At 45.7% G+C, this 21,279-nt stretch overlaps 1 protein-coding gene across 2 annotated transcripts in view; it reads left to right on the top strand.

Moving 5' to 3' along the window:
- The first annotated feature begins 1,225 nt into the window (after positions 1-1,225).
- The window catches only part of FXYD6 (FXYD domain containing ion transport regulator 6), a 40,836-nt gene continuing 20,782 nt past the window's right edge, over positions 1,226-21,279 (top strand). Inside the window, exon 1 of one of the 2 annotated variants that reach the window (XM_090266010.1) lies at positions 1,226-1,395. The gene's annotated coding sequence lies outside the window, so the exon portion shown is untranslated. The remainder of the gene's footprint in view (positions 1,396-21,279) is intronic. The other variant, XM_090266009.1, reaches the window with a different exon arrangement.

Genomic DNA, 21,279 nt, shown 5'->3' with positions numbered 1-21,279 from the left:
GTTTTCTTGGATTTATGTATATTTCCTGCCTTGAGGTTTTGAGACCTGACCATTTATTCAAACAATTAAGTCATCTAAGATTCCACCTGTAAGGGGCCTCAGGATGATCTAGTCCATCTCCTTCATCGTGCAAATGAGAAACTGGAGGCCCAGGGCTGCGGTGTTAGAGGTAGGGCTGGAACTCTTTCTAGCAGTACCCATTCTCCCAGGGTTTGGGGTCTGTGGCGAAGTCCCTGGTGCCCCGCCCAGGCTTGGACACTGCAGCCTCTCTCAGGAGCCACCCCTCATCCTGTTGGCCCCATCTGGCTCAGGTTGGGCAGTCTCATGGCAGGCATCATGGTCTCCTGGCTCCCAACTGAGTGGCCAGCCCTTGCTGTGTTCTGTGGTTTCTGCCAGTGCCTGGCCTCTTCCCTTTCTATAAGCCTGCTTTTCTTGGTCACAACCGCTTCACTGAGCACTCACTGCAAACGCTAGGCTAAGCCTCCCAGGTCAGTGGTTTCAGAGACGTTTTCTCATGTACTCTAGATCAAGTCACAGGTTAAGTTGTGTAGAACTAGGATATAAATCTTCAAATGCAGTTTTCCATCTTGACTTTGGATCCTGAGGAGTGGGCTGAGGAGGGAGGAGTACTATGACCTGGCAGGGCCGGGATGGGAGGTCTTGGAAAGGGGGCTCTGGGCAGCAAATCTGTGGTTGGGGTTGAGCACCCCATCCCCAGCACCACACCTGGCTCTACCTGAAATGACAGCTGACAACTACAACTACAACCAGAGCTGACTGGCGTGCGCCACGACACAGCTATTCATGCACATGAATGGTGCACATTTGGTGCACATCCCCCTTAACTGCCAAAGCTCCAATTAACGTGGGCTGCTGTGTCTGGCGCTGGGTTATTTTATCTGATTTTTCCGGTCACCTCAGCTTTCTAGTTCAGAGTGACACTCGCTCTGTCATTGTGTTTGTCTCTCTCTCTTCCCACCCTCACCAGAGGAAAATCAAAGGCGGCTTCGTGGCAAACCCGCGCTGGCCCGCCCCGCGCGGCAGGCTCCTGTTGCTTCTTGGAGGTGGCCGCCCCGTGAAAGCATCCCTTCCTGCCGGTGGGCGAGGCGGCGAGCCGGGCGCGGGAGGGCAGCGCGGGGCCAGGGCGGGAGGGGTCTGCTTGGCCACCACCCACAAGCCGGCGGAAGGCGACTGGGCGGCGGCGGTCCCCTGGGCAGCGCGCGGAGCCCCGCCCACCGCTCCCACCCCCGCAGGACGAGCCTCGCCCCTGGCGGAGGGGAGGCGGGAAAACAGAGAAAGCCTCTCCCGCCATCGCGCGCCAGGCCCTTCACTTCTAGCTCCTCCGGACTCCGCGCGTCGCCCCGGGATCCGCTCGGAGTGAGCCGCGCTGTGTAGGTAAGCGGCCTCGGAAGTGACAAAGTTGGGTTCTTCTTCCAGGAGGGAGAGGCTCGGGTGGGGATGGATCGCGGGCGCCGGGGAGCTGCCGGGTTGGTTTGTTTCGTGGGTGTCAGCCGTCTTTCTGGACACCTGCCCCTTGGGCAGTGGAAACCGGGTTGGGATGCAAAAAAGGAGGTTGGCATCGAGAGGGGAGAGGGACCTCTGAGGGTAGGCAGGCCGTGGCGGTGGGATAAAGCTGGTGGCTGGAAGATCGCTTGCTGCCCCCTGGAGCTTGGGGCTCTGGTTTTTAGGAGAAGGGGAAAAGGCTGCACCACCCTATACCCAGGGGGAGTCTTCCCTTTGCTACTTGGAAGCTGCTGACACTGGAGCAGAGAGTGAGAAGGTGACTGCTTTGAGTGTGGACACACGAGCAATACAAAATGGAACGTGCTGTTTTGGGGAGTGGCAGGCCTGTCGGGGGATGTAAAGGGCTGGGGTTCCAAGGCATGGGGATTCATGAGAACGTCTGCATCAATTTTTTCTTCTCCTTATGTATACAGAACCGATTTCTTCTAGTGGGCCCTGATTCCTAACCCCCACCCCCATCCCCCCATTCCTTTTTTTCCTCCTGCCCAGCCCCTTTCCTGGAAGGGCTGACCCTGGCAGAACCTCCCCCATTGTGTCACGCTGAGCTTCTGTGGAGAGTTGGAAGAGCAGCCCGCAGCTTCTGGCGCTTACTTCTGGCTCTTACAAGTGGTGGCTGATAGAGAAAGCACCGAAGGGTGGGGCAGGGAGCAGCTGTGCTGGAGAAATGGGCCTGCCCAGACCCCTGCTACCAACCTCCAGATGTGAACGGCTGAAGCTGCTGAGGCATCTTCCCACCCATGTGGCCTCTGTCTCCACTTCCTTTGTCTCCTTGGCTGGTGCTTTCTGGCTGGGCTGGATTTCCAGTTTCGAGATGGATTAGTGGGCAGTCGGTTCCGGTGAATGGACCCCCACTTTGAAGGCCTAGTGCCCTCATATTGTGTATATGTGGATGTGTATATCTGTTTCTGCAACTTAGCCTTTTGCATGTGACCTCCCTAGTGCCTGGTAGTTGCCATGGAAACTCCTTTTTAATTCTCAGCCTCCCTCCTTTTCCTGCTCATTCCTCACCTCCATATCTCCTCCCCTCCCCCCAACATGGCTGCCTAGACACTGGTTATCCGGCTTCTCTGGGAGGGGACCCTGCATAGCTGTCTCCCACCCAAACTGACATGGCCACTCATCTCCCCACACTATGTATCACAAACACACCCAAACACATACATACATACCATACTACACACACACACCACCACTTATATACATATATCACATCACATACACACCAAATACACCATACATAGACCTCACTACAACACACTGCCCACAATGCTACCCATACACCCTGCCATCACATCGTGCATGGTCACACACACACACACACACACACACACACACACACACGGTACTTCTGTATAGATCTCAGCTGGAATAACGGGCCTTTCCTGCCTTATCAGCTCTATGCCAAAGCATATAGGGGAAGGCCTAGAAGGAAACATTTCCCCAGGAACCCTGAGAAGAAGATAAAGAGAAATGCACTTCGAGATCCCCAAGGGGAGATCCTCCCCTTGGTGCTAGACTCCAGAGGTGGGTCTCAGATCAGAGTTTAAATCTCTTCACTGTTGCATTCCCCATGTTCTGCTCCTGAGTAAACCTGAGGCTCCTGGACCATCCTAGAAGTCTCTGCTCAAAGCCAGCCCACCTACATCCCCCATAAATCAGAGCACATGCTTCCCTGCCCCACAGCCCTGTTGTATTTAGGTGTCTGCCATCTGGATGGCAGGCAGACTATGCCAGGCAGCTCCAGGACTTACTGTCTAACAAATCACTCACCAGCTTCTGCCAGAGTGCTCCGGAGGAAATAAAGCAGTCATGACAGCCCCATCCCCAGGAGGCAGAGAGCCTATAACGTACAGGCTATGTATGTCTGGAGCCACAGACCCAGGTTCTACTCCAGGCTCTGCCCCAAGGGTAAGTGCATTTATTACACAGATACTCTTGGATGCAAACTGGGTTTTGGTGAAAACCAGAAATGACTTAGACTGATCTGAAGTGACTGAAAGTCTCCGAGGTTTTAAAGATCTATTTGCATATCTGTCTATTTCCATGTCTGTCAATATTGCCTTCTTTTGGGGGGTGGAGGTGGGGGAGTAGATTACATGATTTCCAAGGCATTTCTTCCTCTAAAATTTTGTAGATTCTGTGATCTGAAAGAGATCCCTTTTCTCTCTAGATGCCTAAACATCATTATATCATAAAACAGGGTGGCAGCTGAGCTGAGCAGGAAAGGGGCTTCCCCGTACACCTAGTAGGAAAGGAGGCACCCAAGAAACTGAGACCAAGTTTTGTTCTCTTGGGCTGTGGGAGCCAGCCCCTCCTAGACACTGGTCTACTTGGTTTTTTCTGCTAGGATGAAAACTGGGGCTGGGTGGAGTCTTGAAAGAAGTGTCCTCTGGAAACGATGAGATCCAGGGCCATCCTTTCTTTGGTGGGCCTGTGAAATTCTCTGGAGGGGGAGCCTTTTGTCAGCTCGAGAGTGGGACAGGAAGAGCTGATCAGTTCTCTCTGCTCCTGATGAGAAACAGTATATTATCAGCTCAGACAAGTTTGGAGCCAATTTGTCAGTATCTTTGCTCTTGAACAGGAGGGAGGAAGGGACAACTTGACCTGGGAAAATATGAAGTCAGCTTGGAGTCTGCTAGAAAGATATGCAAGGGAGCACAGGGCCCAGGAAGAGGGCCGGGGCTCTGGAAGCGTGGCTTCTCCTGCTCAAAATCTTATCTGGGGTGGAGGGGACCATGGATGAGGGAGGGTCTAGTTGGAATGACAGTGACCCCTCCACACAGCTGAAGGGCAAAGACAGACCTGAGAAGAGACCTGAGGCCGAGATCTTAGATGCATTCTTAACATCATTTTAACAAATGTTAATTGAGTTCCTCTGATATGCCAGGCTCTGTGGACTTCTCAGGGCCCACAGAGCTGTGAGATGATGGTTTCTCATTGACCAGAGCCCTCTGCCTCAGACCAATTGATTTGTCATGTCCCTTCCTCTCTCCCCCTGCTTACCTGACCCCACCTCCCATCAGGAAGCCTCTGCAACCTTCTTCTTCAACAAGAAGGCCCCCGACACTCACATGCACACTCACACTTCATACACTTCCCCTTTTAAACATGTACATAATCTAGCAGCCCTAACGCATAGACAGGCACATGCTCACAGGTTCTCAAACATCCTCTCCTCACCAAGCTGCAGTCTGTCGCCCAGACCATTGCGATGGACTTCTTTTCTATTTGCTCCATCCCAGTCCATTTTCCCACTGATCTGCTGATCAGGTCCAGTTATGTGAGACCTCCTGTGGTTCTCCATGGCCTCTTAATAAGGACAGGTGCCTGGCACTGGCACTCAAGGCTCTCTGGAACCTGCCTGCAGCTACTTCTCTGATCATCATCCCATGTCTGTATTTCCTCCCCTCTGCCTGTGTTCAGGACCTATCTGGAATAAGCTCTCTCATGCCAGCCTGCTGACTACGGGGTGGTAGCCTTCGGAGACACACACACTTGGGCTCTAATTTGGGTTCTTATGCTTAACTTTTCTAAGCCTCGGTTTTCTTATCTATCAAATGAGCGTGAGGGTTGAGCAGGGTAAGCTAAATGAAATGCTTCATGTGCCCAGCACATAGCAAACACTCAGTAGACATTAGCTGATATGATAATAATGATAGCAGCAGTAACATTATCAGAGTGACATTTTGTTGTTATTACATCATCCTTCGAGGCACTTCTCAACTGCTCATCCTTTCAAATAGCTTTTTCTAATTCCTGGGAAACAGACATGGTTTCCTAATTCCCTGTACCACTGGATGCTCTACAGTCCACTGTACTTTCATTTTAGCTACTTATGTCCATGCCTTCTCCCTTCCACCCCCACTTACCTCTTCAACAACAAAGTCAACGTATCCCCTAGACAATGCCTGGCTTGGTGTCGGACACTGGAGAAAACCAGTGAGCATCTGTGAGCTGAGCATAGGCAAGAAAAAGTCCTCACCCACCAGGAGGTGTTGAAAGCCCACTTGTCCTTCAAAGCTGTCTTCTGCCTGTCACTCATACCCAGGTGTAAACCACACATTCCTGAGGTGTAGATTCCTTCATTCCCATACCTGGTTCCTTTGGTAGAGTCTAAAACTAAGAATTTGACTCCATCTTAGGTCTGGGATGATGCTTAAGGACTGAAGTCAATGGAGGGAGCTGATTCATCATAGCATTTTGGTGATTGGGATTTGACTGAGATCTAGAGAGCAGACGAAAGTGGGGGGTGGGAGGTGCCACTGAGAAAGTTTTAAAATTCCTTAGAAATTCGATACAGATCCTTAGGTGGTTCTGAGTTGAGACTGGATTATGACTTAAAGGGATAATGATGCTGAAGCACCCATTCAGTCAATCATCAACATTTATTGAGCAGCTACTCTGCTAAGTTCTGGAGATTCAGACATGCCTAGAATGTAGCTGTGCCCCTAAGAAGTTCATAGTCTGATGGGAGAGACACACACACTAGTGATGATGGCAGTATGTGGAAGGAGGTGTGGGCCTTGGTTCTGTAGGAATAGGGGAAATGAGGGCATGTGTCAGGAAGGAGGGGACAGTGTGTTTTCTGAAGCAGAGATAAACAAGATTGCTCCATGCATGCATGCACCTACCCTCACCACCCAGAGGTAGGACAGATTTTTAAGTATGCAGGCCCTAAGGGTCAGGATTTATCCCTATGCCACACCAACCCCCAAACAAGGCAATGTGAGCATATTGCAAAGTACTGTATTCTTCAGGCTCAAACACAGAGGTCTGAGCTGTGATTTCAAGGAGGTGGATTGTTGGGCAGAGGTTGTATAAGGGGCCGGCTAAGTCGCCAGGTTACTGTGGTGTGGCTGTGGATGGGGTTAGTGGGCTTGGCCCCTGAGCCTCTGGCCTGGCATCAGCACCGAATTTCTGTTTCTGCCACTGGGACTGCTTGTCTGGCCTCTCTTGAATGGTCCTTTGTTAGCAGATGTGTGGAGGAGGTGATCCCATCACTGGCCTCACTTGCTCATGCCTGTGGGCCCTGGCTTGGGGCTTCTGTGCAACGCTGCCTGCCAACCAGACTCCCCTCAAGGACAGGGCCTGGGCCCCTGTGCTTGCTTCTGACTCATTCTGGGCCTATGCTGAAGTCGGCCTCACAGCATTGCGCTTGCTCCTGCCTCTGAAGGTTATTATGGGAAGCCCACGGGATAATGGCTGAGATGTCAGCAGTGATGGCGGGGTGGCAGCAAGGCATTGTGCCCACTCTAGCTTGAGGTCTCCAGAGAGACTTCTAGAAACCAGGCTTGTGTTTGTGATTTGTAAATTCTGTGTTTTCTTTTCTGAGAAAGGGGACTTATTTTCACGGTCAGTTATTTTCTTCCCCTGACTATGTTTCTTTTCCTGAGAAGTCATCTCATATTAAAGGTAAAGGTGCCTCCTGGTTAAAATAATAAGTCCTCTGCTATGTAACAAAGGAGTTTTGTCCCTCCCACTTCCCCTGGGCAGCCAAGCCTGGGTGGGTTCTGGGCTCTAGAGAAACAGCTTTGAGTCATGGGGACCTGTTGGCTCAGGGTGCCCCCTTTATGGGGGAAGAGTAGTGGGACAGGCCCAGCTGTGGGACAGGCCCCAGTGGGTGGTGTCAAGCAGTGAAGATCTGGACCAGAGGCTCCCTGCCCTGCTCCCTTGCTGTCTAGCAGCCGTCGGGAGAGTATGGGGAATTCGGTGAAGGGTCCAGCACTGTGAGTCCCTTAGCCTGCTGAATGTCACTGCCCTCTACTCTCTCCTCGGTCTCAGGCTTTTTGAGTCCTGTTGGCTCATCAACCCCTCTCTAGAACTTTGTAGGGAGGCCAGTCATTTTAAGTGAGGCTATTAAACAGAATAATTGAGGTTCAATTGTTTATTTGATGGGCCTTTAAAATGGAAATCTAGGGAACTGGTTGCATTTCCTCTGGAGGGCAAAGATTCATTTGTGACCTGTGTTTGGAACCAAAGCACTTGTTTTAAAAGGCAGCTTTAAAAGCCTTTACTGGCTTTGGCTCTGTGCTTCTGAACCACAGAAGCATCAGGCACTGTGAGCAGGGCACAGGGCTTCATACTGCATTCCAGGAAGGTTAGGGGATTGTTTTTGTTTTTAACTGAATTTAAAATTTTTAACTATTTTTAATAGCCTTTTAAAAAACAATTTTAGATTTACAAGTAATTGAGCAGATAGTACAGGGGTCCAATATACCCCCACCACAGTTTCCCCTATTATTAATATCTTACATAAGTGTTACAAATGTTGACCTAAAAATATATAAGGTCAAACAGGCTTTTATTTGAGATCCAAAAGAATAGCTATTTGGGAAACACTGATTCAGACAGAAAACCAGGGTTCCAATTAGGGGTGAAGTCAAGGTTTTTTATAAGAATAAGAGGGAACAGAAGGAAGGACTTTCTGTAGGGGCAGATAAGCTAGTTATTCTTTAGGCTATACCCGGTGATGCTAATCCTAAAGAATGTCTTTAATTTTCAATCTGGTAGTCAGAATGTCTGCTTTCCTGTTCGCTTTGCAAACAGTTGTTTGGAAACAATGCTGCTTTGGCCCAGTGGGAGGGTTACGTTGCCCAGTCTAAACATTCCAAAGGTCTGAGGAGTAAGAGGATGTGCAAGGCAGTTCCTCTCAGGTGGCAGCTCTGACTCCATTTGGAAGTGGCTTCATTTGTATTATCTTTCACACAGATAATGAATGAATACTGACACATTATTATTAACTAAAGTCCAAAGTTTATTCTCATTTCCTTAGTTTTTACCTAATGTCCCTTTTCTGTTCCAGGATCCCATCTAGGCTACCACATTGATCACAGTTGCCATGTCCCCTTAGGTTCCTCCTGGCTGTAATAGTTTCTCAGACTGGTGCTTTTTTAAAAAAAATTTTCAGTTTTGAGGAGGACTGGTCAGATGAAGTGTAAGGTACCTCATTTGGGACTTGTCTGATGTGTTTCTTGTGATTAGACTGGGCTGACGGGTTTGGGGGACGACGATCTCAAAGGCAAAGTGCGGTTTTTGTCACCTCACACCAAGAGAACTATTAGCGGGATTCATAATTGTTGCGTTGCAGATCTGGGCTTTCAGTCCCTTTCAGTGCCTCCTCCAGCATGATTCCAGGATCTGGTGATGGGAGCTGTGCTCTTTCCAGTCCCTGAGGCAAGCCTATCAGTCTGTTAACAAGCACTCACTGGGTTCGACCGGTTTGACCGTAAGCTCCATGAAGCAGGGACTGTGCAATTGGAGCACCCTCAGTGATGAGCCAAATTTCTGGACAACAGTAGGCCATTAATAAATAGTTGTTAATTTGGTTACTGGAAAGATAATGGTGCCTTTTTTCCAAAATTATACCTTGTTCTAAAATGTCCCTCTTTCTCCACCTAAATGCAGGCAGATTTCAGTTGTTTGGAAAGCAATCTGATTAAAATAATTTAGGCCAAGATATAAATGATTGTTAGCTTTGGAAGTATTTACCTTGTAAAAGAAGCATTTGGTGAAATTAAAAAATCTCTCCTTGGGAGAATATGTGGGTATGGATATATTTTCGAGTAGGGGTTGTCTTTATTTCGATTCTACACCCTAATCTAATTCTGAGCCACACCAGAGGAAAAGGGGATCGGCATCCTGCCAGCCCATCCAGAAAGGCTGCCAGTTGCTAAATGAATAGTTCTGTTGGCATCCCCTGTCGGCTGAGTTCCAGTGGACAGATCACCTACAACTGACCTGGGACACTGTCCGGCTCCTAGCATAAATGCACTGATGTTCTGCTGTGCAGAGAGCAGCAGGAAACCCAGCAGCTGCTGTGAGGTGGGCAGAGGTGGAGGAGACAGACAAGAGCACCTGCTGATGCTGAGGCTCAGCTGGGAGTGATGGGGCAGAATTGTGAGGAGCTGGGGTCCAGCAGTGGCTGATGGATAGGCCTGCCGAGGGGCTCCAGGGTCCCAGTCTTACCCTAACATCAGTTATAGTGACAGAGCAGAGTTGCGCAAGAAACTGGGAAAGGAAAAACATGTCATAGTGCATGCTAAAGTTCAACAGAGCTATTTAACTTTACATGGATTATTCTCACCCTGGTTTCTCTTCGCTGGCCTGGGTAAGAGCACTCCCATCCAAAGAGGCCAACTTGGTCTTGAGTCAGGTTAGCATTTTCATCTCTCTTAATTCCCACACATTGCCACACTTGCCAGGGAGGCAGCAAGAAAGAGTGGAAAGAGCATAGCATTTGATCCCTGTAGAATTAAGAGCTGATGCCAGCCATTCCGTTATTAGCTATGGGACCCTGGGCGAGTAACATAACTCTGAACTTCACATTTTCTAATCTGTGGAATGGCAATGATACCCATCATCATCCCCTTGTGGTGACACAGGCTATTTTTTTGAGGCAGGAGAAGGCTGTGGCTGGGGAGCCTTTTGAGTCTGTCAGGCCCTCTTTGCTTGTCTGCCATGGGCCTTGCTCCTCTCAGGCCCATGTCAGGAGAACAGGGACCTTCCTGTGGTTAGAGAACAAATAAAGGAAGAAGGAAGAGAGAGGAGGGGACTGGGGCCCTTTTCTTGCTCAGTTTTTTGTTTCGCTTTCCTATTTCCCAAGAGAAGGTAGACATTGAAGGGGAAAGCTGATGAAAGAGTTGGGGGATGATGGCAGTAAGAATATCAACAGTTGATGCTTAAAGAGCGTTGCTGTTTGCTAGGTGCAGTGCTCAGTCCTGACTTGGTAACCCTTTTCATTGCAAACTACAGAAACTGAACTCCATCTAGTTTAGTCAAGACAGGGGTTCTCCATTCACAGAGACAAGCAGCAGGGTGGACAGTGCAGTGCTGGTTTGGGACAGAAAGGCTAGGAGCACACCCAGGCAGGACTCTGTTCCTGTCCCTTCTCCTAGTTTCCCTCCTGTCAGTTCTCCCTCCGCTGCTGACCTACTTTTCCCCTTCCCCACATTTCACAGTTGGGCTACTTTCACCCTTTCTCCCTTGGTTCCAACGTGACAGCCCCTGGGGAACACTGAATCTCATACTCATTCCTTCCAGCTGCAAGGGAGGGGCTGCCAATCACAGTAGACTTACAGGGTTGGAGTGGGAAAGAGCCATCTCCCCTCCAAAAGAAGATACCCTTCTTAGAAGGAATGGGTATGGGCAGAGAATAATTGCCCATGCACAAAGGCTATTTCATGTAATCCTTACAGCTCCTGAAGTGCACATTATTATTCCCATCTTACTGTTTCAGAAGGAAAGGGTCTGGGAAGTAGAATAACTTGCTCAAGTACACAAAGCCACTCAGTGTAGAGGCAGGATAGCAAAGTGGTTCAGAGGAAGGACTCTGGAACTAGATTGCTTGGGTTCTAATCTAGGCTCTGCCACTTTCTCTGGTTCTGGGACTCTAGGCAAGTTTCTTAACCTTCCTGGTCTCAGTTTCTCCATGTGTAAAATGGGAATGATCATAATCATAGCCGCTTCCTAGAACTGCTATAAGGATTAAATGTACTTGACATGAATGTCTAATAAATGTTAGGTATTGTTATCACAGTGCTTTACAGGTTACAAAGAACCTTCCAATATATTATCTCATTTGACCTTCATAATAACCTTTATAATAGGAACATAGGGGAATGGATTGGCTAATCCCCCACAGCCCCCACCCTGTGCTCTCACTAACCAACCCCCACCCCAATCAGCTGTACAATTCTGTAATCAGTTAAAACAAACAAACAAATCGCCCGTCTGAGTAAACAGCTCTCTATCCAACAAGGAAATATATTTTCTCTCTGGCTGAGCTGGCAGTCACTGTGTATTCTGCTATCTTTCATAGATATGTGTGAAACTAGAGATGGGGGGTGGGGCTTGGTGGGTAAGAGTTCGCCCCAAGGCTGGTGCCCCTTTCACCGTGGTCCTCTTTGCAGAGCTGATCTGACTTGCTTGAGTACCTGAGCCCTGCAGCCTCAGCCCACTGGACTGGTGCAGGAATAAGAAAAAGGTGGCAGTGACCTGGGAGGTGAGCCCCCTGGGGAGCCACAGTGCAGGTGTCTCATCATGGCCCTCCTCTGGGATGAGGGGCCCAGGGTCTGGAATTAGGAGCTCACAGCAGGAAGACTACCCTTCCTTTACCAGCAGGGAGGCAAACTGAGCTGGGCTAAAGTTTGGAATCCATCTTTTACTCACCAGGTGACCTCTGTTTGCCTCAGTTTCTTTCCCTGTAAAATGGGTTTGAATGGCAACATATACTTCATAGGTTATTTTTAAGGATTGAATGAGCATAAATATTCAAAGTATGAAGAATACTGCCTTACCTGTATTGTTTGTTGTGATAATTATTATTTCCTCAAATATCCAACCCAGACCCCTAGACTGGGTCCATATGTAGGCTTTCCATCTTAGACTTTTCACTTCCTCTCATTTATTTCCATGCAATCCATAGAAGGACTCCTATGCTTCAGGCCGACCTTTACCCACCTACCCACACCTTCAAACTCCCAATCTTCAGCAGCTTGCTTATTCCCACTGACAAACTCACTGTTTATACCATCTAGAGGACTCACCAGTCTTTCCTGCACTTTCTCTTTCAGACTCCAGTCAAGGGTGCTGCCCTAGAAAGTATGCAGTGTGAGTGGGGCTGGGCTTTGTGTTGCTCCAAGGAGCTCCAGACAATCATCCCTCCTCAGAAGGTTGATTGTCTCTAGCCTTTGGTTCCAGAGTACCTGCCTTGTGTGCATGGACCAGGGGTCGGGGGCACACTGACCTGGGGGACATTTTAGCTCTATGAGGAAAGGGAGTTCCGAGCAGCCTTCCAGAAGGGGCCAAAGGTGAAGAAGAATCCACCCTTCATTTTACAAAAACAAATGAAACTTGATCATGGCTCTGGGTCACTGTGACTGGGGAACGTCAAGGTCAAAGTGTTTAAGGGCACAAATTTGGGGGTTTGAGGTCACAGTGTGGTCTTTAACTATTCCCAGGCCATTGTCACATGGAAAATGAGGTGAAGGGAGAACACCTCCCATCACTGAAAGCAGCTCTGATACAGAGAAGGAGGGAGGAGTACCTGGCTTAGCCGGAAAGGACCCCAGAAAGCTGCCTGTGGAGCTCTTGCAGACACAGAGCTGTCAAGTAGATAATGACAGTCCTTTTGTTCTTTTCTTTTTACTCTGGTACATAAAACCCCAAGAGAACTGTGGGCCAAAGGATCTAAGATGGAAAGCAGGGAAGTGCTGAGCAGTTTAGAGAGGAAGGTATGGCTGTGTGTGAGTGCCAAGAATGCCTGGGTGCCCCAGTGCAGATAGGGGTCAGGAAGTCATTGGGGGCTGGAAGGGGTGCCAGTGAATATCAAGAACATTGCAGCCATTACAGCACTCAGGCATTATGTCTAAATTCTCATGAAAGTAAGACACCTTCCAAAGCCACAGGCTGGGCATTATCTGCTGGTCTGTGTTGACCGCTTTCCTAAGCTCCAATCATTAGCAGATGTAGTAGAGAACTGATGGTACCACTCAGACTGTACATGTGCTGCTTTCATCAAATACAAGGCTGTGGGGGCCAGTCCCTGTCTCCACACAGACCTTGCTTAACACAATTAGATCAGTCTACCCTCCTCTTTTCCTCCCAAACAATAAGACTAACATCTTAGTAATATAAAGACTCCATCTCTTTCCCAGTACATCAGGACAATTTGTCCATGATAATTTTGAGTCCTGGGCCTTCTCTGTTTTCAGTCCTTAGCTTGGCCTTAGACTGTTCAGATCTCTGTTAAGAGTAGCTGTCACCTGCACCACACTCACTCACACAGCACAGCCAGGATAATCAGCCTTTCTGATCATCCCCTTGCCGCCTCTTGAGAGTGAGGACCTTTTTAGACATAATTTCACCACTGCCCCCTGACATCTTCAAACAAAGGTGGTTTTCTAATGGAGAGCCAAAGGAACCTGTCAAGTACTTCTCTCTTGCTGCTTCTCATTGCCCTGGTCACCTTCATTTCTGTAGGTGCCTTGCTGGGCTGTCCAAGTACTCAGGCATGGCTCAGCCTTCCCTGCTGCGCCTCCTACTTTGGCCTGTCCACCTCCCAATCTTAGCATAGCACAGCGAGTGGACAGGGGTTGGAGGCATGAGTCCTGAGCCTGGCTCTGCACCTGACTAACTGGCTACATCATTTCACTGTTGGGGCCTCAGTTTCCTTGAGTAGAAAGTAAGAGCTTTCATCTCAGTCATTCTAATGCTGGTATTCTGAGATTCTAAATCCATCTGGCAAACCGTATATCTTGGTTATATACTGTTTATACACAATGGGATTTTCTTTTCACCAGCTTCTTTTGGCAAAGATTTGGATACATCATAAGCTAAGTCATGCCCCCTGGCATATGATAATAGTCTAAGGTAACCAGAAAACCTAAATAATGGGGATCAGGCATTCTGTGACCCCATAAAAGGGTCAAAAGGTCACTTTGGGCATGTCCTGTCTGTAGTGAGGGACCTCATCTTTATTTGGGAATCCTGCCAGGATCTAGGCGTTGGTGAGCCCCCTGGGTGTGTTTTCAGTGGGCTGACCCAGAAGGGAAGCAAGCAGGTGGATGCAAGGGAGGTGGGGTAAGGCTTTGCGGGCTGAGGAATGGAGGAATAAGGGCAAGATTATGAAGTTCCACTGTAATTTGAATCCTTTGCATTTTAAAAGGGTGGTTGTATCTGAATTATTTTTCACAATAGAACTGGGTATTCTCATCTACCTCACTGCTCCATGGAATCAAAAATAATATAGCATGTTGCTATATCATCAACTAGTAGCTCCTCTTTCCAAGGAGCTTTTATCCAGCAATTATGTGAAATTATATGACTCAGTATGGAAAGATAATTGCCAGAGAAACTCTTCTGATTGCTTTCTCCTGCACATGCAGAAAGCAACCGCGCCAAAGGTAGGAAGATCAGGGAGGAAAATTAACATGGAAGCGCTGCTGCCACCCTAAATCTCAGCAGTTTACCAATGTAGAAATGAACGAGAACATGCGAAGTATAAGAAAAGTGGGAACGGAATTCTTTCTCATAAGTTAATATGGAGGAAGCAAAATGTCTCTGGTCCCATTTTCCAGAAGGGGTCCGTGGTCTAAATGCTTCAAGAGTTGGTAAGTGGCAGAGTGAGGAGGCTCCCGAGCCTGCCCAAGGAAGCCAGGTCCTTAGGCATCCCAGGCAGGAGTCCTGGGTCTCAGAATGAGGGCCTTCCCCCAACATGGACATTGAGAGGAATATAATGTCCCTGAACCCTCTCTCCCAGCTCCACTTAAATCTACTTTGCTTTCCCCTCTCCCCAAAATCTCTGCCTCCTCTCTTTCTTCTGAAAATGAGATTTATCAGTTCTATCATTTCTTAACCGGACCATTTGCCCTCCCCAGGCAGCCCAGCTTCCTTTTTGGGGAGAAAGGAATGTGTGGTAACTCGGAAGGGCTGTGTAGGAGGGAGTGGAGGCCTAGATAGAGTTTCTTGGTGCAGCAGTGAGAGAAAGGAATTTTATGTTCCTTCAGAGGCTCTGTACTTGGCCACTTGACTCAGGGCCAATGCCAGTGGTACCAATGACATTTTAACAAATGGGTATAGTGGTCAAGGGGCACTGTGAGGAGGCCTGTGCTGAGGTGTGGCTGGTGTAGCCCAGGTCTGGGAAGCTTCTTGAAGGAGCAGGGAGTTGGTTGCTTTCCAAATCTATAACAATATTTTTTTTCAGCACACCGTAACTTGATCAGAAATGTTTTCTTTAGAATACAAAGACAGGTCTTTATTCTTTAACATGGCATTTGAGATCCTCCATAATCTGACTCCAACTCTCTTATCAGAATTCTCACCACCCACCCCCTCATGGTTTACTCAACTGGACTATTTATTCACTGTTTTGGAAGAAATGGCAAATACTTGGCAGACTGCTGTCACAACCCCATCTTGTGTTATGCAGACACCACCAATGAGTGAAGGCCCTTTCTCCTGCTGGACTTCATTCAGAAGTCTAAGGAAATCAATTTAGGCAGCCACTGTTGAATGAGATGCCTAGAGGTTCAACTTGAACTGAACTTGAACTGAACACTTCTGTAACCCCCTACTTTCCATTTTCCCTTCTTGCTGCCTTTCCTCATGCTGTTTTCTTTGTAAAATGCCTTTCCTTTTCTCTCTTTGTACCCCTTTTCATCAAAGTCCCATCCTACTTTCAAGGTTTGGCTGAAATGTCAACTCCTCCATGGAGCGTACCAGGTTCCCTGTTGCAATCCCTGCTCCCACTTCCCTTGCCCTGATGGACTCTCCTTGCATGTTGTCTCTATTGCTTGTGAAGCTCTCTTCATATTTGCTGATATATCAGAGCCCTTTGCTTCTAAAACCCTGCCTTTCCTTGGAAACTGAGGCTTTATCTGGTGCTCTTGTTGATCCCTTGCAGAACCCAAAATAGTATGGCGCTTTCTAGGAATTCAGAATGAGTGTGGGATTGACTTAAACCTGAGCATCTATGGAGGTGATTGGAGTGGGGGGAGTTGAGGAGAAGGCACAGCACGGACTAATGGCCTGGAGCCCTTGACATGTGTCTTCTCTACTGCCAGGAGCAGCCCTACTCACCTGATAGCCCCTCTCCCAGCCAGACCTGTCAAGGAACCACTGTGGGAAGCCTGGTGTATTTGTCCTTCCTTCTGTCACCTCAGATCCATCAGTTTGTTTTTCAACTTTTTTATGCATTCCTTGATTGATTTTTGTGTGAGCCCTGACCAGGGATTGAACCTACAGCCTTGGCATATTGGAACAATGCCTGGCTACCTGGCCAGGGCCAAGAGTGAGTTTTATATAACATAACACCATCATGTGAGTGACAGCCCAATATCTTTGCCATATTCTTTTAATTAGGAGCAAGTCCCAGCTCCTGCTCCCATCAAGGGAAGGGGATTACAACCAAAGGCTTGAATACTAGAAGGATGGAATTATTGGGGATCACCTTACAGTCTGTCCTTCACAAGGGCGAAATGAAAATATATTCAGATAAACAACAACTGAGGTTATAACCAATAGATCTTCATTAAATAAAATTCTAAAAGATGCTCTTTGGGAATAAAGAACCTGGCTTGAAGGCTGAGATTCAAAAAGGATTGCGAACAGTTTATAGATATATGTATTTGTTATCTATTGCTGCATAACAAATTACCCCCAAACCCAATGGCTTACAACAACATACATTATTACCTCCCAAAGTTTCTGAGGGTCTGGAGTCAGGGAGCTGGGTGGTTCTGTTCAGGGTCTTCAATGAGACAGCAGTCAGGCTGTCAGCCAAGGTGGCAACCATGTGAGTGACAGGATCTGCTCCGACGCTCACTGATATACTTTGGGACAGGCCTTATTTTCTAGCGGTCTTTGTTAGTCATACAGGCTAACCCCCGTGAAAGGATTACACAAGGCACCTGGTGTGTAAATACCAGGAGGTATTAAGGAGTTTCTTGTAGGCCAGCTACTACATCTGTATAATAATAGCATATATATCAGGAAGGGGGTGATTTGTATTTTTCAGTCTTTGGTAAATTGAATATGAAGTTCAGGCTGCAGAGTACCACAGACTGGGTGGCTTATAAACAACAGAAATTTATTTTTCACAGTTCAAGGGGCTGGAAGTCCAAGATCAGAATACCATCGGATTCAGTGTTCAACGAAGTTCTATTTACCAGTTCCTAGACAGTTGTATTCTTGTTGAACCCTCATATGGTGGAAGGGGCTAGAGAGCTCTCTGAAATGTCTTTTATAAGAGTACTAATTCCAATCCTGAGGGCTCCACCCTCATGGCATAATCAGCTCCCAAAGGCTCCACCTCCTAAAGACCATCACACTGAAGATTAGGTTTCAACATGTGAATTTTGGAGGACAGCAACATTTAGTCCAGAGCAGATATATGCAGTAAAATTCCAAAAGCAAACACTAAAACACCAGAAATAGCTTGTGTAATTTCTCAGTCAGTAGAGGGAGAAAGTGAATAAGAAAAGAATAAGAGAGAAAGAAATACAAAAAAAGTAAGGGGAAAATAGTAGAAATCAGACCAAATACATCATCACAATAAAGTTGACTAGGCTTAACAGTAGAGATTATCAAGTTAAAAAAAAATTTTTTTAATCTAGCTCTTTGCTATTTATAAGATACACAAAATGCATAAGGACACAAAAAAGCAGAAAATAAAGTAGAATTTAAAATAGAAAGGATCACTATATAATCCTAAGAGACCCAACTCAGGACAATACAGGGCTGGCAAAAGTAGGTTTACAGTTACATTGTGACATTCATTAGAGTAATAAACCTATTGTAATAATCATAACCTGCATGTCTTTTTTCATATGAACAACTGTAAACTTAATTTTGCCAATGTCATATAACAATTTTAAACTTTCTGCTAGAATATTGTAAGAAACAGGGATATATTTATAAATCCTTTCTCATAGTGTAGATTTTAAAGCACCTATCTTGATTTTTTGATAGATCAAAAAATAAGAGAGAAATATATTAAAATTTAACAGTTGATAATTATGATATAATGGCATATAGTACTTTCTTCCCAACAATGAGGGAATTCACAATCATTAAATACATTAAATATAATTTTTAAAATAACTAAATCATAAAGTCTCAATAAATTTCAAGGTGTCTATATTCTACAGACCATGTTGTATGACCACAGTGAACTTAAGTTAGAAATCAATAAGCAAAGTAAATTGAAAGTCACTATACATTTGGACATTTTAAAAACACTCTTCTTAACAATTCATGGGTCAAGTAAGAGATTATAATGCCAGTTTAAAGTACTAAGAACTAAATTATCACACACAAAAAAACACATTTCAAAACTTCTATGTTGGAGTGAAAATGACACTTTAGAGCAGTGGTTCTCAACCTTCCTAATGCCACGACCCTTTAATACAGTTCCTCATGTTGTGGTGACCCCCAACCATAAAATTATTTTCGTTGCTACTTCATAACTGTAATTTTGCTACTGTTATGAATCATAATGTAAATATCTGATATGCAGGATGTATTTTCATTGTTACAAATTGAACATAATTAAAGCATAGTGATAAATCACAAAAACAATATGTAATTATATGTGTGTTTTCTGATGGTCTTAGGTGACCCTTGTGAAAGGGTCGTTCAACCCCCAAAGGGGTTGCGACCCACAGGTTGACAACTGCTGCTTTAGAGAGTTATAATCTTAAATGATTATATTAGAAAGTAAGAAAGGTTAAATATTAATGAATTAGATATCCAACATAAGAAGATAAATATAAATAAAGAAAAAGAGAATAAACCTAAGAATGTATAAGAAGAGAATAAGAAAGATTTAAAACACACTTTATAGAAGAATAACAAAATCAAGAGTTGTTTCTTTGAAAAGTTGAATAAAATAGTTAAACCTCTGATGAGGTTGATTGAGAAAAAAGAGTATTCATACATAAATAATGTTAAGAATGTTAAAAAGGATGTAACTACAAATCCAACAGAAATGAAAATGATAAGAAAACACTATAAACAACTTTTTGGCAATAAATTTGAAAGCAAAAAAGGGCAAATTCCTATAAAAATTAAAAGTCAATGTATTTAAGAAGATATAGAAATTTGAAGTGCCATAGCAATTAATAGTTTAAAATCCACAGAGAAAATACCAAGCCTAGATGGACTTTACTGGTTAGTTCTAGTAACCATTAAAAGAACAGATTATCCCAATCTTCTGTAAACTTCCAGGGACTAGCAAGAAAGGAAATACTTACTCTGTGATGCCAGTACTACCGTGATGCCAAAACCAAGCAAAATGAATACAGTATAGTAAAATTTGCTGCCCAATCTTACTCAAGCACATGGATGCAAAAATCCTTAAAAAAAAAATTATCAAACCAAATCCATCAGTTTATTAAAGAGATAATACATTGGTTGCATACCAGAAATGAAAGGATGATTTAATATTAGATGATTCATACAATGTACATGTAATCTATTTTATTGATAGATTAAAGGAGAAAATAAAACAGAAATATCTTGGAAAACCAGGATTAGAGGGGAACTTTTAAAACATTAGAAGAATGAGACTTCCGGCCAAGATGGAGGTTTAGGTAGACATGCTTCGCCTCCTTGCACAACCACAGAAGGATGACGACTACCTCAAAACAAAAAACAACCAGAACCTCCAGAAAGTCAGACTGTATAAAAGTCTGACAACCAAGGATTTAAAGAAGTCATATTCATCCAGATGGGTAGGAGACGTGAAGACAGGGAGCCTGGGCAGAGAGGATGCAGTGTGGTGGAAGTGAGATCGCAGTGGCAAGGCAGTGGCTGTGGCTGGTGGATCAAGCTGGTGGATAAAAGCCAGGAGGGACACCTGGAGAGAGATCCCAGTCCCAGGCTAGACCACACAGCTCAGAGTTCCAGCACTGAGGAAAAAAAGCCTCATAGCTTCTGGCTGTGAAAACTAGTGGGGGTTGGGGCAGAGGAAGAAACTGCCTGTCTCTCAGAAGAGTCCAGTTAGAGGGCCCCCACAATCCTAGACTGTATGCAAAACCATCCGCTCTGGGAACCATCCCCAGAGCAATGGCTAGAGAGGTGCCAGTCGCATATGGGAAGCGGGTGAAGTGACTGGAAATGGGGCAAGTGCCAAGTAAGCAGCATTGTTTCCTCTCTGATCCCTCCCCCACATACAGCCCCACAAAGTGGTGAAACAGGTCAACCCCACTGACGAATACCTAAGGCTCTGCCCTTTACAATGTAATTGGTGCGGTGGCTCTACCTAATACACAGAGGCAAATACAGAAAGGCTATCAAGTTGAGGCAGGGAAGTATGGCCCAAATAAAAGAACAAATCAAAACTCCAGAAAAAGAACTAAGTGAAAAGGAGATAGCCAAGCTACTGGATATAGAGTTCAAAACACTGGTAATAAGGATGCTCAGAAAAATGATTGAGTACAGCCACAAAATAAAGGAAGACAAGAAGGTTATATAAAGTGAAATGAAGAAAAATATATAAGGGACCAACAGTGATGGGGAAAGAAGCCAGGATCAATGATTTGGAACATAAAAAAGAAATAAGCATTCAACGAGAACAAAATGAAGAAACAATTCAAAAAAATGAGGAGAGTTTAAGACTCTGGGACACCTCCAAAAGTGCCAACATCCAAATCATAGGGGTGCCAGAAGAAGAGAATGAGCAAGAAATTGAAAACTTATTTGAAAAAATAACGAAAGAAAAACTTCCCCAATTTGGAAAAGGAAACAGACATACAAGTCCAGGAAGCACAGAGTCCCAGACAAGTTAGATCCAAACAGGACCACACCAAGACACATCATAATTAAAATGCCAAAGGCTAGAGATAAAGAGAAAATCTTGAAAACAGCAAGAGAAAAGCAGAGAGTTACCTACGAAGGAGTATCCATTAGACTATCAGCTGGTTTCTCAAAAGAAACTTTGCAGGCAAGAAGTATTCAAAGTGATGAAAAGCAAGGACCTTGATGAAAAGCAAGGACCTGCAACCAAGAGTACTCTGTCCAGCAAAGCTATCATTTAGAATGGAAGGGCAGGGTAAAGCTAAAAAAGTTCACCGTCACCAAGCTCTTACTATATGAAGTGTTAAAGGGTCTTATTTAAGAAAAGGAAGATCAAAATTAGGAACATTAAAATGACAACAAACTCACAACTATCAACAACTGAATCTAAAAAACAAACAAACAAGCAAACAAACTAAGCAAACAACTAGAATAGGAACAGAACAATAGATGTGAAGATCA

The sequence above is a fragment of the Furipterus horrens genome, unplaced genomic scaffold (genome assembly GCF_987537825.1).
Source record: "Furipterus horrens unplaced genomic scaffold, mFurHor1.1.pri manual_scaffold_2, whole genome shotgun sequence".
Taxonomy (NCBI): domain Eukaryota; kingdom Metazoa; phylum Chordata; class Mammalia; order Chiroptera; family Furipteridae; genus Furipterus; species Furipterus horrens.
This window is presented reverse-complemented; position numbering and strand designations above follow the sequence as displayed.